Source organism: Odontomachus brunneus, unplaced genomic scaffold, assembly GCF_010583005.1.
Source record: "Odontomachus brunneus isolate Ranch 3 - 2012 unplaced genomic scaffold, Obru_v1 Obru_scaffold_006, whole genome shotgun sequence".
Taxonomy (NCBI): domain Eukaryota; kingdom Metazoa; phylum Arthropoda; class Insecta; order Hymenoptera; family Formicidae; genus Odontomachus; species Odontomachus brunneus.
Genome location: NW_022639456.1, coordinates 1,279,586 through 1,284,536, shown reverse-complemented (window position 1 = coordinate 1,284,536; position 4,951 = coordinate 1,279,586). Strand labels below are relative to the sequence as shown.

The following is a 4,951-nucleotide window of genomic DNA, read 5'->3' as shown; positions in this document are numbered from 1 at the left end:
TCTTTCTCTCTCTCTCTCTCTCTCTCTCTTTCTTTCTTCTTCGCAATGTCGACATTCTATTATCTCACTCCAGGTGATTTCTCCCGCGTATCAAAAGTCGATTAACAGCGCGGCTAGACAAATGCCAATTACTTGCGCGCATACTCACTACCACGAGGCGTAATGTAGCCATTATAGGTGACATTCACCGGCGCATAGACGTCGACACGTCGAGGACGCTGCTGGTAACACGTTCATTATATGGTGTATCGATATCACACAAGTGTTCCCTCCAAACCAACCCGAACGGAAATCCCCGTCGCGAATTGTCTCATCGTCTAAATTGGGTGGGTTCTCTCGTCGAGAGCGCTCATGATTCGAGAATTGGTGACTCAATATTTCCTACAATTGTGTAGCTCTTCTCCTCCCAGTTTCTTCTTCCCTTTTTTTATTTATTTTCATTCATCAGTTTATTTTATTTACGAAAAGCGTTATCTTTTTGGTACAAAGTTTGATTGTCGATCTGCTGGTATCGATTGATATTTATCAACATCAACTGTCGATTTGCTGATTTTTCTCTCAGCGTCTAGCTGGTCTTACGCTTTGACAGATCCACCGAGCTCCTGCGCTCTCTGGCACAATCGACCGTACTCTTTATCGTCGTTTTCCCGTAGAAACGATAAAACCGCAGCTCCGCTCCGAGGTTGATCCCCGAGAAAGACGCGGGTACGAGATTCTCTCTCGCGGCGGCGGACACGCGTGTGCTCTTCCCTCTCGTAGCTCGAGAGCCGAAGTCTTCTGTGCTCCTCGTCATTAACCCGTACACGATAGCGTAGCATAGCCTCGGTTTGTCAACTAACCGCCGACCGCGGAATACTCGGATCGTGAAACCGAGTGAGTGGGATGTACATCGTTCGATGACCTCGCGAGCGAGAGGCGAATCGCTCTTCTGATGTTTTCACCAATACCTTAGAAAGTTTCTCGACCGCACCGTGGAAGATACGTGTAGCCTTGAAAATCGCTCGTCGCTCGTTCACGCGCGCGCGCGCACACACATACACACACACACACACACAAGTATTCTGATCTCCTACAAAACTATCGGAATGACCAGGCGATTTTCCGCTATTTGCGACACCGACTCGCGTCCCATTATACCGTCCTCCCGTTTAAAAGCGCGAGGAAAATCCCCGCGAAATCGACTGCAAATCTTGACGGAGTCACCGTTACGCAAGAGATCCTCGGACTTGTATTTTCCTAACGTCTGTTTTCCAGTTGGAAATCGAAGGAACGAGGACGCCCCGACCCATTTCCCCGCAAGCCACGGAAGGTATAAAAGCACAGGCGCGATAAGAGATACGATTGTTTCGCGGAAAAACGTTAATTGCTGAGATTATCCGTCTCGGGGAGCGCGCGCGCATCCTTATGTACTCGCGCATTTTTCTACCGTTTCACTCCACTTTCCGTGATCACTTCGTCTCACCTGGCCTCGCCTCGCCTCGCCGTCCCGAGTGCTCACTGGACTATCACGTACTTTCTACCGCTCGTTACAGATAATCAGTGGTGAACAACCTGCCATCTGTAATACGAGCGATTTGGCAAAGTAGAGAGATTCGCGATTGCGCGACGGCTTAATACGCGTTCAATCGCTCGACGCGCCGTTCGCTTTAATTAGCGCGTCAAATCAGCTCGAGCGTCTCGGTGTTCTCGAGACAGACGTGTCAAAAGTTTGCGATGTAGATACATCGCGAGAAACGCGGGCGTTTCGATAACACGAGAAATTAATCTCCAATCATTACATTTGACGGGACTTGGGCTTCATTTCCTGTCTTCAACTTTGTCGTCTCACTTCGTAGGGAAAGGATTTAACAATCCACTTTCCGAAAGTGTCAATGCGACAATTTCTAAATGCCAATGCCAAGAGTGCACAGAACTAATCTAGAGTGCACCCCGATCTAATCTGCTGAATACTTTGCACAAATATATACTGAAATAAAAATAAAATATGTTTATTCAGTGAGTACTAATAAGGTTAATTAAATTTCAGTTTTTCTATCTAAATAAAGTAAACAAATATTTTCACGAGAAGTTTTTAAGAAAATGTATATTTTGTTATTTGAAAAATATTTTATATTGAAGGGGAGGAATATATTATTAGTATCCGAATAAATATATTTTATTTCATATATATATATATATATATATTTTTTTTTTCTCTCAATATACAAAACTATAACACCGGGGCGATTCGAGTTCGCATTCGCACTATTTCGACATACTCCGGGCAATCGTTCTCACAATGTTGCAACACCTTCCAATAATCTCACGTCGCTACTAATCGATCCTACTTCCAAAGATGTGAACACGACAATGTTTTCTTAAGTGTCTACAAAGTCAAAAGTCTACGAAGCTCGCTTATATAATCTGTCACGATCTCAGTAGGACGGTTTGAAACAGTAAATGCTGTTCCGTCATTCCGACTGCTTTCGCAAGTCGTCGTCCTAATGCTCTTAGCAAATGTAGCCAGCAGGAAGAGGCGATAGTGCCTGCTTGAACTTGTACGGTTACAACATTTGTCATTACAAGGGCGTGCTCGTGTAGACAATGCGTAATAGCTACTACGGTCAACTGGAAATCGGAAATCTGAATCTCCTGGAAATTAAAAAGAATACCTCTAAAAACATGACACGCTTGTAGACATTGTACATTGACAGAAAAATCAAATATCTGTGCCGAAGAGAGAATCCTTTCGCGGTCTGCCAAGATCGAAGTGGCTCTACATCGATATCAACGCGATGTCGTAGTCGGGGCGTTTATTCCCAGGACTGAGACGTCCGCGGACACTGTCGATGCAACGCAACATGATCGACTGAATACCGACGGACTCGTTTGCAGGCTTGTCCAACTTGTTGACACTTAACCTAAGACACAGCAACACCTAAGACAAATCGTCGAGTTTGGCGTGAGCTCCTTCTCAAATTGTATTCCCAAACTGCATAAACTGGAACTCGAGGACAACAACATATGGCGCTGGACGCCTTCATCGTTTTAAACGATCTGTAAGATCTCAACTTGAAGAACAATCGGTTGGAGGATCAATCGGCATTTTCTGAACGCTGAACAAGCTACAGACAATCTCTACCTACATAATAATGAATATTATAATAATCTCCGCGACTCTCTTCCATCCTACTACATCTACATTCCTCTCTACTAGTTACCCTGAGGATATTCACAATTAGTAATAATCACATTATTATTCTCCAATCCGAGACGTTCCAGGGACTGTTCCAGTTGTATAATTTAGATTTAGGATAAAATGAATTGTTCGACATTGTAATCAGTGCCTTCGACAGTTTTTAACTCAATTGCGTCAACTTGAGCAATAATCTGCTGCATAACTTATCAGCCGAAGCTTTCCGAGAGCTAATGAAGCTGCAATGTATTTATCTACATAACAATCGGATATTAAGCATCTCCGAGGCGTCCGAGGCGAACTAGGCGTCATGAAAGAACTCTGTCTTTCGCAAAATGAAATTAGTACTTTCGAAACCGGAACGTTCATAGGGCTGTCTTAATTGGAAAATCTGTACTTAAATAAGAATAAATTACATTGTTGACGATGCTTTCACAGGAATGCAAATACTCAATTTCGCGAGTTTTACGGTTAAATTACGAAAGCGTAATGGCAACGATACTGCAGAGATCGTCAGGCAGTACCTCCTCTAGTCCTATACAGTTCTCATTACATTGACTTAGTTTACATCGTGCACTTGATACACGTACACTTGCGTACTAAATAGTAACTTTCTATTAATCTTAATATCGACGATATATATATAAACAACGATATATTAAGCTGGTATAATACTCATTAACAAAACGTATTGTAATGATTGAATGCGTCACCGTTGATATGCATTGTCGATATTGGCTGTTTACGATAATTCGAGTTGGAGTAAGTACGAGTTAGTTTCACTAGAGCTGAGAAATATGATAGACACAAGCATCTAGTATTTTCATGATTTATGACAACTCAATGCTGTCCGATAAATCGAGTAGAGTAGAATTAGGGTAGTATAGCATATAGTATAAAAATTAACAGTATCAGATCACATAGTTTCGTAAAATATGTAACAATAATATTACGAAACAATGATTTATTATATTTTAGAAAATTAGAAGCACTAAATTAAATTATGAAAAGATATCATGTATTTGTGAAATATTCAATAATAATAGGTTAATAATAAGTTAGAAGAATTGTTTTCTACTTTTGGATATTTCACAAATACATAACTTTTCATAATTTAATTTAGTGCTTCTAATTTTTCTAAAACAACTCATGTAACAACTCATTGTTTCGTAATATTATTGTTATATATTTTACGAAACTGTTACCTGATACTGTTAAGGCTGGGAGCACAGACTTTTGCATAATGCATAAGGGAATCAACCAATCAGAGACCTTTATTTCCCTTCCCAGGGTAGAAATGAATGATTGATTTATTTCCTTATATGTTATGCGTTATGCAAAAGTCTGTGCTCAGGCCCTAATTCTTATACATATACTATCCGCTATACTACTCTAACTCTACTCGATTTATCGGACAGCATTGAGTTGTCATGAATCATGAAAATACTAGATGCTTGTGACTATTATATTTTTCAGCCCTAGTGAAACTAACTCGTACTAACTCCAACTCGAATTATCGTAAACACCCATTAAGATTATCTAATAGAAAGTTACTATTTAGTACGCGTATCAAGTGCACGATGTACACCAAGTCATTATATTATTTGTTTATATATTATATTAGATATTTTCCATGCGAATTTTTTTGTTCTCCGTCTTCAGTGTGAACATCCTGCATCAGCAATAAGCTATCTCCCTCCCAAAGATATGGATTCGAAAATTTCTTGATGTTAATATCAAGAAGGTATGGAACTCGCTGATATAAGCTGTTACGGC

General features: G+C 40.6%; 1 protein-coding gene across 4 annotated transcripts in view; it reads left to right on the top strand.

Moving 5' to 3' along the window:
• LOC116851390 (tyrosine-protein kinase Btk29A) overlaps positions 1–4,951 on the top strand; it is a 48,958-nt gene that overhangs the window by 24,498 nt on the left and 19,509 nt on the right. The gene's annotated exons all lie outside the window — the stretch shown is intronic.